The sequence below is a fragment of the Cupressus sempervirens genome, chromosome 4 (genome assembly GCF_028749045.1).
Source record: "Cupressus sempervirens isolate cs-2001-9-10 chromosome 4, ASM2874904v1, whole genome shotgun sequence".
NCBI lineage: Eukaryota > Viridiplantae > Streptophyta > Pinopsida > Cupressales > Cupressaceae > Cupressus > Cupressus sempervirens.
The window spans coordinates 109,986,908-110,001,781 of NC_143121.1; the positions used below are offsets into that span (position 1 = coordinate 109,986,908).

The 14,874-nt window shown below is 33.5% G+C and overlaps 1 pseudogene; it reads left to right on the plus strand.

Annotated features, from left to right (window-relative positions):
- Window positions 1-6,326: 6,326 nt before the first annotated feature.
- Window positions 6,327-7,061, plus strand: LOC149560174 (adenylate kinase 4 pseudogene; annotated as a pseudogene).
- The last annotated feature ends 7,813 nt before the right edge of the window (window positions 7,062-14,874 follow it).

The following is a 14,874-nucleotide window of genomic DNA, read 5'->3' on the forward strand; positions in this document are numbered from 1 at the left end:
TTTCCTAAAGAAAAATCTAAGGCATTTGACAAGTTCAAGATATTCAAGAATAAATTTGATAATGAATTAGGTAAGAAGATTAAAAGTTTAAGATTAGGTAGAGGAGAGTTTACTTCAACTGATTTTAACATCTTTTGTGAAGCTAATGACATCAAAAGACAATTGGAAGAAAGTTATGAAAGAAGAATTGAATTAGATACTGAAGAATCAGACATGGAATCTATCCCTAGACTAGAAGACAAGAATGTGTTAGGAACAAAATAGGTATTTAGGAACAAGATGAATGAATAAGGTGAAGTTGTAAGGAACAAAGATAGATTGATATGTAAGGGTTAATCGAGGAAAAAAGGAATAGAATATGACAAAAAAATGCTCTTGTGGCAAGAATAGATGTAGTAAGGTTATTATTAGCCTATCTAGCATATAAGAAATTCTAAGTCTATCAAATAGATATCAAGTCAACGATTCTAAATGGAGAACTTGAAGAAGAGGTATACATAGGATAGCCTAAAGGTTTTCCTTTAATAGATGGAAATGACATAGTATGTGGATTAAAGAAAGCATTGTATGGCTTGAAGCAAGAACCCTACACTTGGATTGAGCAGAGGTATAAAAAATAGTGATCTATACTAGAATGAAATAGATGATGAATTGATGATTTTGGTAATATTTGTTGATGATATAATATTTGGAGGAAATGATAATGAAAATTACAAGTTTGTAGAAGAGATAAAGAAGGAATTTGAAATAAGCATGATAGGAGAAATGAAATACTTCCTAGGATTACAGATTGTGCTAAAAGAAGGAATCTATATTTCTTAGACTAAGTATTCAGAAGATCTATTAAAATGTTTTAGTTTGGAAACATGTAAACCAATTGGAACACCTATGGTAAGTGGACACAAGTTATCTACAAAGGATGAGACACCTACTGTTGATTAGAAGAAGTACAGATAAATGATCAAAGGGTTGCAATATCTAACTCACATAAGGCCAAATATAGAAAATGTGGTTGGAATTGTTGCAAGATTTCAAGCTAATCCTAGAGAAGAACATTATGAAATAATCAAAAGGATATTTTGATACTTGTTGTAATTATGACCTAGTTGACTGAATTGATGAAATTCATTTTGCATTGCATTTTAGAGTTCAATGACTTGTTATGTTTCAATTTTGAGCTTATCATGAATCTATTTGATCAGTTTTCGAACATGATTCCAAATGCAATTTGTAACTTTTTACTAGTGTTAGTAAATGCAGATTAGTTAGTACCCCTGTTCATGATGTCATACCTCACAATCTATGATAGGTTAAATCAAATGGATTTTACCACTATATTTTACTCTAAAAATACTTTAAGTGTGGTATTTTTCACATCTTGATGAATCTGTCTGCACACTATGCCAAGTCCATTCTATTTGCAAAAAATACTTTTCTACCATTGTTTCTAAGATACAAAATTCAGAAGGAGGGTATTCCTTTGAGACCAATTGTGGACAATATTGGCTCCCCTACGTACCCTTTAGCTTCCCATCTTGCCAAACTTATCTCTCCCTTAGTGGGACATTCTGATTCCTTTGTGAAGGACTTGACCCACTTTGTCCAATTCATCAAGGGTGCACATCTAGACAACAATGATGTCTTGGTGAGTTTTGATGTTGTCTCTCTCTTCACAAAGGTCCCAATCCCTGATTCAATCAAAATTGTGAAGCATAAGACCAATGTGGAGATTGCTAGTTTGGTTGAGTTGTGCCTTAGGTCCACTTTCTTCTCCTTCGAGGGGTTCATCTACGAGCAAGTTGATGGTGTAGCCATGGGTTCCCCCCTCTCCCCTGTCATTGCCAATCTTTATATGGAACATTTTGAAGAGTTAGCACTCTGTCCTTTCCCTCTTAAGCCTAAGTGGTGGAAGCATTATGTTGATGATACTAACATTTGTTGGCCCCATGGCATGGGTAAATTAGAGGAGTTCCACCAAAACATCAACAACATAGCGCCTTGTATCTCCTTTACCAAAGAGGTGGAATCTAAGAATCAGTTGCCATTCCTTGATGTTCTTCTCATCAAGAAACTTGATGGTACCCTTGGTCGTCAGGTGTTTAGAAAGGCTATGCACAGAGACTCATACATCCACTCTTCCTCCCACCACCATCCCAACCAAAAATTTGGCATTCTTAAGACGCTTGCTCTGAGAGCATATAGAATTTGTGATGAGGACCACTTAAGCCTTGAACTTAACCACCTTCGACAAGTCTTTAGGCTTAATGGTTACTCTCATAGACATATATCTAGAGCTTTCAACCAAGCCAAGTACCTCCACCTTTCCTTGTGTGATACCAAACCTTCCCCTCCCCCTCCCGGTTTTTTTGCCTCTCGCCCCTTTGTGGAAGGAATTTTGCAAAAAATTCCAAGATCTTGACCAAAAAAGGTTTGTGAATAGCTTTCAAACCCTTATCCAAGCTTAGAAACCTTGTCCCACCTTCAAAATACTCTAGAGATGCGTACTCTAACTCAGGGGTCTACAAAGTAGTTTGCTCTTGTGGGACACCTTATATTGGTGAAATGGGTCGCTCTTTCCATACTCGGATCAAAGAGCACATTGTAGACATTAGGCATGATAGGGTTTACAAATCAGCCTTAGCTGAGCATTCTTTCTCTACCAAACATCACATCTATTTGGAAAACATGCAAATCCTAGCCAATGAGGACAACTATTTCAAAAGGAAGCTTAAAGAAGCCATTGAAATCAATAACCACCCCATCAACCTTAATCATGATGATGGTTGGATCCTCAACCCTTTGTGTCAAGCAATGTTAGCCTCTAGGTGTAGAGACCATCATTGTGAGGGGTAATCTCTCTCCCGCCCCCAACTCTCTCCCATCTTGCTTGGTCGCTCCTACTCCACCGGTAGGGTTTCCTTCTTTCCCTTGGTTGTCTCTTTCTTTGTTTTTTGTAGCTCGACACCTTGTTCTAGGGTTGGTTTGCTATTGTGGGTGTGTGTTTGTGTGTGTGTGTGTGTGTTAAATTCAACACATGCACACACATACACAAGTCATTCAGCATGTGCTTTTTTTTTTTATATGGTTGGGTTTTTTAGTATATGTATGTTTCGATTGGCATTTGTGCAATCCATTATTTTTATTAGCAAATTCTTATATATATAACATGATATATAACGAGTGTGTGTGTGTATCATTACACACACACACACACACAAGGGACTTACTAAGTGTGCATGTATTTTATTATTTTTAGTTTTTTATGTTATCTTTTATTTAATTGGCTCATATTAGGTGTATATATTTTTATATTTATTTCATAAATCACTTGTGCATGTGCTTTTATTTGTATTTATTTATTTGATGCACTATAGGTATATCTATATATAAATATAAATAAAACAATATATATATTTGTTTGTTTACATTTATATAGATTTTCTATTTTTAGTATTATTGTCTTACATTTTTCATTTTTTGTGTTTTCTCTTGGTGGATGTACATTCTCACTTATCTTGTTTCCCCCTTTCGCTTGTCTATATTTGCCCACATCTAAATCACATACATTTTTATGTGTATGTGTCTATACATATAACGTGTCAAATAACACAAACACACACACACACACACACACACACACACACACACATAACATTACTTATATATATATACATACATATATATATATATATACATACATATATATATATACATACATATATATATATATATATATATATACATACATATATATATAATGATACACACACACACACTCATTATATACTACATTTGCATGTGTTCTATCTAACATGTTATATATATATATTTTTGTCTTTCGATATGTTTATTCATATTCATATTTTCATTTTTATTCAATTTCTTTATTTTATTATCATTATTTATTTTTATTTTTATTTTTTATCGTTATTTTTAATTTGAATTTTTTATGTGGTTTGTTCTTGTGGTGTTTTCTATGCATTGATATATGTATTTTCAACTTACTTTTTAGTATTTTATTTTCATTTTTATTTTATTGACTTTTTATTTTTGTTTTTTGCTTTTCATTTTTAGTGGGGATGTGCATTTTTGCTACATGCCCTACATCTGGCTATTTGTTTCTTTAGTTCTCCTTTTCACTTCTCTTGCTCTTTCTTCCCTTGTTGATTGTGAGTCTATCACTTATGGTCTTCTATCCTACCATCTCCCTACTTGGATTCTTTGGTGTGCGTGCAAGCCCCCTCCCTTAGTCCCTATATCTTTGAGTCAGTCAACTTCTGCAACCCATTTTGTTTGACATCTCTTGCTCTCTTCATCCTGATGATGGATCACTTGTGTGATTCAAAATGTTGATGGTAAAAAATCTTTGCACAATCGAATCCAAAAATATTTCAGTTTATTTTTGCTATGGATTGTGGAAATTTGATCTCTTTAAAATCTAAGTAGCCCACTTTGCATGCTTGCCAAATGCATCTTGTGATTCATCATCAGCCCAAATTTTAGATTTATACTATCTTCTTGGTATTGAACTAACACTCCAACTTTCATTTCCCCAAGCATTAGTTTGCCCAATTTTCAAAGCCAAAATTGAATGCAATTTATTGTTTTCTAAGATGTTTTCTTGTAGGCAATTCTAAAAGGGAAACTTTGATATTAAAGATCTTTTGACTAAAAAATTTTCATGTGATGAGATTTGACAAGGTAAGAGTGTGTGGTACAAAGAATTAGTGTATCTAATTTTAGAGCCTAGTCAAGTCTTCTTGTCAGTTTGCAGAGTCAGTCAAAGGACCTCCTAGCACCGAATTGACAAGTTGTAGAAAGAGCTGAAGTGAGTTTTTAAAAAGTTAAAAGAGTGATGCAAACTGATTAATTCTTCATCAAATCATTATTAGATGTTCAATAGGTCACTTTGGTAGTTTAGTTGTTTGGAAACAATTTTTTATTTTATTTTATGTCGGACCCACTTTGGGGCCTAACTGATCTTGTCAGAATAATAGGCCATTATGGGATTTTCAAGATGAGTAAAAGGGGATTAGAATGAATTTATTTTATTAAAATGTTATGGTATAATAATGATTGTAAATGATGATTGGTATGATTGGGATATCAAGATGAATGTGTCTCAACTCAGCTATAAAGATGCTTGTTTCAAACTATATTTTATTTGTTCATTTTTGAAATGTGACAAAGGAGGATACTAAAAATATCCCTTAGCTTCATTCTTTAGTAAGAAGACTTCTAAATCCACTTAGTTCTGAAGTGTTTTTGCAACATATTTATCATCAAAATGTTGTGGTAGGAACAAAAAATCATAGTTCTAGTTTTGCTAGGCTTCACTTTCCTATTAAAAAATGATTGAAGCATAAAGGGAAGGGACACCAAATGTTAGTTGTCTTTTTTAAGGGCAGCCCTACTGGAATATGTTCAATTAATTAATACAATTTTGGATTGTCAGATCTTTCCTTAGTTTTTTTATAGATCATAGCAAGCCAACTCATTTACTAGCTTCATGAGAAGGCATTATTGGTTGGCATGAAGGTTGAGAGGGATTACTTAAGTCTATCTTTTTAGTTGGACAATAGTGACTGTCTTGCTTTAGTTGCCAGCATCAATCAAAGGAGGTATTTTCTTACCTAGTGGCTAATTTTAAATGATACTAGGCTAGATGATGGATTGGTGAAATATGATCTTGTAAGTATTGGAATGGAAAATAAAAAAATCTTGGGACTGTTACCTCTAGAGGCACTATATGGTGTTCTAATGGATCTCATATATTATGTAGCAATGGTGGAGAATCATGAGTTATGTTTTATGTAATGTTTAAAAGAATAAATTCCTACTTTTTATTAGCATAACCCTTTGATAATGGAAACCTGATGCACATAGTGGAAAACATCTTCTCAAGTCAAACACTAGTGGGAGGGGAGGCATCTTCTTTGAGGATGACATGAAATGAGAGGAGGAACCAAATAAGTGAGGAAATCCAGAGGAAGCCCTCTAAGTAATAATGAGAAATGGATTTGAAATGATTTATTTTATTCTTGTGGACCCATGAATTCATTACTTCACACCAGTAATGGTTAACAATGGCTTACAGGGAGCACCCAAAATAGGAGACTAGGGACAAATGTGGTAGTAGGGGAGATGTCCTCTAGATAAGGTCAGTGGTTTTCAAATGTGTTTCAAATGCTATGTAAGTTGCAACATCAAAGGACATTGCAATCCACACATTAAAGGTAACTCACAGAGCAATAGGAGGAAAGAGTTGTCAGTGAAAAAAAAGCTCACGACATTGGTGGAGAAGGCAAGGGGAGTAGTAGAGGATAATGGTGAATACTAATGGTTTTGATATGGGGAATGTGCCCTCTCTTAATCTCATGACCAAGCTAGTTTTCCAAATGAAATGTGTCAACAAGCTTGATAAATGCCTCATTTTAGTTAGTCCTCCTAGATCGAAGAAGGGCACTCAATCTCCATTTATTAAAGATGAATATTGCTTGTCACTTGGCAACTAGTGATATGGTAAGAGTAGTTGTATCTACCAAACTCTCTTGGAGATAAACGCTAAGGAGGCAATGGATAAGGGAGATCTTTTCTCTAATGACCTAGTTGTTGGTATGACTGATGAAGCTATTAAAAAGATGTCATGCTAAAAAGGCTTTATTCTTGATGGTTTTCCCCATACAATTGTTCAAGATTAGAAGCTTAATGAGATGTTGGAAAAATAAGGGACCAAAATTGATAAAGTACTAGATTTTTCTATTGATGATGCAATTCTGAAGGAGTGGATAATTGGTCATTGGATGCATCCAGCTAGTGGATGATCATATCAAACAAATTTTTCCCCTCCAAAAGTTCCTAGTGTTGATGATGTCATAAGGGAGCCATTGATTCAATAGAAGGATGATAATGTAGAAGTTTTTAAGTCTAGGCTGAAAGCATTTCATAGACAAATAGAGCCTATTATTAATTATTATGTGCAAAAAGGCATTGTTAGTAAGCTTCATGGTAAGAAATCTACTAAGGATATTTCCTAAGAGATTTAGAAAGCATTTTCATAGGAGTGAATGAGCTATTTTTGTAACCTTTGAAATTTTTTCTGAGTTATAAGATTCAATTCTTTTATCTAATGATTTTGGCACATTGTCAGATGAGCCATAAGGAAATTACAATCCTCAAGGTAGTTCACAAGTAGAAATACGGCATAGCAGTAGGAAAACCTTTTTGTTTGTTTATCTCACATTCATTGTGGGCCATCATTCTCATGTGTTTAAATATTATTTGACTCACTTTGTATGTTATCTACAAGACAAAAGGCTTTTATAAGTCATGGCCTTTGTGGTGGGCCCAATCTAGTTGTTGATAGTAGGAGGCAACTAAATAAATTTTCAACAAGCATGCAAATCAAGGAGCTACCAAAGAATTGTTGAGAAACTTAAAGAATCTAGTGGTCATCATCTTGCCACAAGAAAATAAGAGGATTTTCTGGCAAGTGACATGGAAACCTATCAAAAAAACCTTGAAATCTGGTGAGAAGGATGTGGGACCTGGCTGCAATGGTGATGATGAACCAAAATTTGACCAGAGGCAATATGTGATAGATGGATTAACATAGATCTCATAGAGGCACAAGATGGTGACATGTGGTGGATCCAACGATGGTCACTATATTGCCAAAGTGAAGTTTCTTGACCATTAATATGGCAACATGGTGACTAAATCAAAAACTAACATGTGGCAATGACCTGGCAGTGAGATAGACAATTCTAAAAGTGACACATGGTAGAGGCTTCAAACTTGGCACACTTCTCAAGGAGATGACATGGAAAGCTAGTCAAAATAGCTCTGACATAGATTGAAAAATGAGGGAAATTTTCAAAAAGGCAGAAATTTTAATATTTTATTATTTTCTCCTTAGAAAAGTACGTGGGTAAGATTTTAAATAAAGTTTGAATTTATAATATAGTTCAAACTTTATAAAAAGGTCATTTTTTTGTAAATTAATATGTAAGGCCATACAAGGAGTCCAATTTTCAAATGGCTGCTAGAGGGATTTTTTTAATCTAAAATATCAAGAATCAGATATCGACGAAAAGGTCTCAAGATGAGGAATCGAGATATGGAATTGAATTTTGAGCAAGTCTTCATTGGTTCATGTTATAGGTAGGAATGTGAACTTTGGGCCTTCTCAATGAAATTGGCAAAACTATAAATGAAATTATAGGCTTGGTAAAAATACATGGTAAAAGGTCTATTGGATTAATTTTGAGGATATGATGCCATTTTGGTATAATTTATTTCCAACTTTTAGTTAGGAAACCAAACTGATTGAGGATTTGATTTACTAGTTGCAAAGAGAGATTAGGGAGATTATTTTCACTATTATGAGATATTCTCCAAGTGGACACATGTCAAATGCACAATAGATCTAAGAATTCACTCCCCTCTATATCATTCTCTTTCTCATTCTTTTTAGGGGTTCCATTTTTGGAGAGAAAAGCATTCATTGCTGTGATACCATTTGGGGTTCCAATTTTCTAAGAAAAACTTCTCGCTGCTATGATACTATTTCATTTAGAAATTTCTCTTATGAGCAACACTAAGTTTTATACAGATAATTCTCATTTGTTAGGTGATTTGTGAGTTATTTCTATACATCTTTCATGTATTTTTTTTCAAGGAAAATGAATAAAACACAAAAAAAGGGTTTACATTCATTTTGGATCTTGTCTCATGTTCATGGTTTTGTAATTTCTTCTAATATGTGAACCAAGAGCATAAATTAGGTTGCATTTTGTTCAAAAGTTCATATGGTTGAAGTATTTTCCTTATGGAACAAAGCACCCTATAATTGTTTGATATTTGTCACAGGATTTGCAAATTTCATGATGGGATAGGTCAAGTATGAGATTCATTGTGATGCAAATGTCTATTCACAAGGTGAAAGATAGATAAGGGATCTTGATTTAGGAGTTATGTTAAAGATTTTGAAAATATGTATGTTTGTAATTCATGTAATTTCCCAATAGGTAAGCTACTAATCAGCTGTAGTATCATTCAATTTTGTTGCTCATACCTAGGTCTATCTATTATCAACATATTAAATTATTTTCCCTTTTACATTAAAATTTATTCAAAGCCTAATCCTCACTCAGCTTATGAATTGCATTGTCTTGCATTTAGCTAATGCAGATCTATGTTATTGCATGAGTAAATAGGAGAAATAAGCATTTTATCTATTGTTTATAGATACAAGAATGTGTTTTGCATTGGTACCATATAGATTGAATCTGAGGTCCACCCACCTAGGTTTTGCAGAGCCTAAAGTAGAAGTAGGGTCTACACTTGTAGTTGGCTTGGTGCCTAAAATGATATCTTAAGGATGGGAGTTAGTTTCCCCTAGATGTGTCTTGTTCTCATCGGGGTAATTTGAAACTTGTAGCATTTCAAAACACCATCAAGTATCATAGCTTGAATTGATTAGGCTTGTGGTTGATGTTGCATCCTACTTAATCAATATGATAAAATACACTAGTTAAAATCATGGTGACTAATGTTGAACTAGCCAAGAAGGTTGAGGAGAAAGAAGAACATAAAAAATTGCTAAGGGAGAGATTCACCCAAATGGAGCAACTCTTAGGTGAAGTCCAAGACAAAGTTGATGGGGTCAAGGAGAAGATTGACCTAAAGGAAGAAAAAGAAGCAAAGAAGAAGGAATTAGAGTTAGAGGAGGAAGCACCAAAATATTAGACAAAAAGATTTTGATCTCCAAGCATATAACAAGGAATTTCAAAAATTATGTTTGAGGTCTAGGGCAATTGAAGATCAAAGCATCAAGATTGTAAGATACTTGAATGGCCTCAAACGGTGTATTCATGGAGAGATGAGCCTAGTGAATTTCAAAACCATTAGGAAATGTTACCAAATGGCCTTGAAGATATAAGATAAAATAAAGAGCAAGTAGGAAACCTCTAAAGGTAATGCTACGAGAAAGGATAGTAGAATTCAAAGAGGTGGCTATGGTGGAAAAAGTTTAGATTTAAGGGCTCAAGTTGAGGTAAAATTCACTAAACAACAAGAATGAAGCTCAAGTAGAGGTGGTAGAGGATGAAACTCAAATTCTAGAGGAAGGAGTGGTGGACAAGGAGGAAAAGGAAACTACTTTTACAATATGAAGTGCTAGCAGCGTAATCAAATGGGCCACCCTTCTTATAGATACCCAGAGAAAGGTGGTTCATCACAAGGAGGTAATAAGAGGACAAACTTAGTTCAAGATAAGTCTAATGCAGCAAACAAGCATGCTAAAGTACCACTAAATTTAAAAAAAAAAAAAGAGAGAACATCATGATGAGGAGAACTTTGATCAAAAAGCCAATGAAGGAGGAGCCAAGCCAAAGAAGATCTTTATTTAGGATGAAGTGAAAAATGACGGGTAAAGTGTGTAGAGTCATCATTGACTTAGGGTCCACTAACAACATTATGTTAGAAGAAGTAGTCAACTTGATAAAACTAAGAAGAATACCCCACACCAATCCTTATATCATGCCCTAATTTTTTAAAAGACAAAACCACCTCAATTTTTTTTTCTCTGAAAAATCAAACTAGTTAACACAACATTGATATGACAATTTGTTAGTGAAAAGACATTACATTGAATATAGACAAGTTGCACTAAATAAGTTCAAACACACCTAGTCCAGTTTGTTGTCACATTATCATCCACTAAATCAACTAAGCTCTAGGTAGCATTGATAAGTATAACATGGACCCAGATGTTCATTAGTTGAGTTAGGATTTCATGGATATTTCCTAGTTAGTCAAAATAGTCAGTTGAAGGGAGCATCCCTATTAGTGGAAGGTTCATGTATGAAGTCACTCACCAAGACTTGTTTTCATTAGAGGATGAGGTAGTACCTACCTACAAATTTCTAAGTGGAGCATCTCATTTATATAGCAGATATGTCAACTTGATTATCTTGATATATATCAGATATGTTTGTACTCAGTATATGCCTCAGGTGGAGCTAACCATCATACTACTAGTCATTATAAGGTTTTGTATGCATATATACTTATTCGAATCTATTATATGTTATTTATCAACACCTTTATTATCTCTTATCTAATATAGCATAAAAACCCTAATATATATTGATGCAATCTATTTGAATTTTATTATGAGTCCATTTGATTAAAATATCATAATCACATTACTTTCTTAAAGATCTCTAGACCCAAGTATCCAACTCAAGAAATTGCTTGAATATAAGAATATCTTTTAATTTAATTTTACGATTAATTATATATGTTCATAACATTCTTTACATTATTTTTTTTATAAGATGGACACTAGAGCATACAATGTTTATATCATACCCCAAATACTTCTATCATGTATTAGATTTGTGTACATAGTATTAGCATTATATAGACTATTTCTCAAATATTTACTCCAAACATAATTGTTTCATAACCTTTAATTTATTTTATTCTATTATTTTATTACTATTATTATCACCCTAATTACATTTAATAATCACATAGAATTTGTTATCAATTAAAATCCTTACTAGCCTACCAAGGTTATATCTCCCTAACACTAATCAAAACTCTAAACATATACTTTCACCTACTTTATTAAAAAAAACCATTATTAAGATTAAGATGGATTACACCATCTTGAAAACTACCAATTATCATTTTCAAAAAAAATATAATCCTAACCCTAGACACCTAACCATACACTACCCAAAACCCCCTTAAAACTCTACCCCACATTCTACTTAAATGCATAAACTTTTCTACCCCACTAACTAGCCACCATGACAAAATATCATTAGTCAACTCTAAACAATTAAAATCTGCACTTTCAAAACACTAGCGCTTAGTTTTTTTTTTACCTTTTCAAGGACTTCTTACTTTCCCTTGGCACTTAAATCCATGTCCAAACTTTCTATCACTTATCTATTCCTATGAACTAGCACCTAGGATATGGTAACCTATATTTATTTCAACTGACCAAAACTCCTTTTCTAGGGTGGCGACTTAATATTGCAAGAGGAAGTTTCTGACTTAAGCTTCTTGGGTAGCACTTCAAATGTTTTATGAACTTTGCGAGGTGTGAAGGGGGAGATGGAAAGGTGGGTCATTCCTAGTTTAAATCTAGAAAGGTTTATGTAGTTTAATTGATTAAAGTTTAAATCATTCCATACATCCTTCCTATACTTAAACTAGGAATGACCACTTAGTTTCATTTGGTCAGCACTTTTATGATTCATTTTTTTTTGTTTATTATTTTATTGTTAGATGTCTCATCTAGTTGCTAGGTTGACCCTAACATGGGAAATTCCATCTTTAATACTTTTTGACTTCTTATTTTGAAATGATAGTGATTGTACCTTAGGTGCTTCTTTTGGATTATTTTATTATATTATATTTTTCTTCTTAATTAGGTATTCTATTATTTTATTTAGAATATACTATAGTATATTCTCTGATTATTATATTGGTCTATATTAGTGGATATTATTTTCACCTCCTCCATATGAAATCCAGAGAGTAATTTGTGTGTGTACAACAAGCTTTATGTTTTATACCTCATAAATTATATGTCTTCTATTTGTTTCTCTCTACTACTATAGTCTAAGGCATTATGATATCTATTGCTATAAAACATTAGAGAGTTCTAAATTATGATATGATAATCTAAATTGATTATTTTATTGCTCTAGTTGGCCAATAGCCTCAACACCAAAAAACCCTTCAAGAGATAAGACAAAATTCTTATATGAAAGAGATCCGATTATGCTCATCTATGGATTTTAGAACATTGAAGAAACCTTATGTATATGTGTGTGTGTGTGTGTGTGTATATATATATAGCTCACAAACTTTCAAATATTTGAAATTTTAGAATGATATTCATAACATGTCTATAAGCCAAATACAAGTTCATTATCTCAGCGATTCCTATCCTACAATGAAAATTAACTCATCACCTCCATACACTCATATTCAAGACATTGCAACAACAATATCATTACACAAAATTTGTCTTCCATGATACTCTTATAATACACAAATGTGGTGAACTCAACATACCATTTAAACACAATGGAGATACTTTTAACTACACTAGATTTCACATAACATTTCCATTCATAGTTTAACCTAGCCATTAACATCCTCTTACAATAAATTTTGATATACATAACAAAATGGGATTTACTCTCTATCTGATCTCAATGCAATAAAACATATATGCATCTCCTATGCATAGAGAAAGATAATAAAAGCTCCAAGTTTCTTTTTTAAGATCTTCTAATAGAGACCTACAAACAAGAAATAGAATTTTTGAACCATGGAGGCTCACCTCCCAACCTAGGCCTCAAACAAAGAACCCCCACACTAGGGAAAAAAAGGTTCAACCAGGCTACAATCAAAGAACATCTCGACAACAAGAAATAACAAGGTTAACACATTCAATTACACATACACAATTATTTCCCAACCAAGGCTTACACAATGATTTTCAAATGGAATCATAAACATTTGGTGAAGGTGGACTTTCAATTAGGATACTTTCCATATCATACCATATCTATAATAAGAATTTTTATGCCCTTTCGAGGCTTTCACAAAACAATAATTTCCATGCCTTTTCGGTGCTTTTACAAAAGAAAAATTTTCATGCCCTTTCGGGGCTATTCACAAACATTCTCCTCATATACTAACATCAACTATAGCATCCTTGAAATCCCATACTTCATAAAACTCTTCTCCACACCATCATTTTCCTTATCATCCCAAAGCAATCTATAAATGAATATGGCATACAATGGAGCCCATACTCCAAGGCTCTCAACTATATTTCAAGCCCAAATAACCCCTTCACCCAAGGCTTTCTCTTCCCTCCCAAGGGTGAGTGAAGCCTTCACACCCAATACATCATTCAATCCACAACAAACAATCCCAGAGAAAAATCAATGAAAATTCATCCAAATCAACAAACTAACATACCTAAACATTTATAATTTTCACACCTCATGCATTACATAAAAATTACAAGAATACTCTTACAAAATTCCATCTTTCAACTTCATGATATGAGAGAAAAATATGGCATGAAGCACTAACCTCCTTACAAGCTATGGCTATGAGATGATGATGAAAATCCCTTTTCTTCCTTTGCTCCGAAGCTTCTCCTTCATAAGCCTATCTATCTCTACCATTGAAGAGTGGGTGAACAACCCCTAACTTTTGCACAAGCTCCCTAAAAGGACCTCCATTTTCCTCCTCACCTACCCCTCTTACCCCCTTGTACCTTTCTACGAATGGAAACTTGACCAAATGGTGGGATGACGAAAGAAGTCATGTGACTCTTTGATTTTCGAATTGGCTTGAAGATGGCTAGTTTAGAAGGTCTCCTAAGTCCCCTAGGCCAACTTATGGGTATATTTAGGCTCCCAACCTATAGTACTACCATGTGGTTGACTTATTTTCACCAAAATAATACTTGGGAACCACTTTAGACTCTCTAAAGTTGCTATCAATTAAATTTGAATTCCATCATGAAGGTGATTCATCCTAACATTCTGCAAGGTGGGTTAACTTGATTTGATAATGAGATTATGTTTAGGTTAAGTGACTTCATGTCCTAAATCTTACATGACATGTCATTTACACATAGACAACACAAGTGTCAAATGACACGCACACACATTAAAACCATTTACACATCATGATGACATGTCTCTAATTAATCATGCTCTCTAACTATAACACTCATGCACAATCACATTACAAAATAAGCACAATACAATGAGGTTTTGAATCTTCCAAAGATTCACCTTGGCTTTACCGTGTTGACATAAG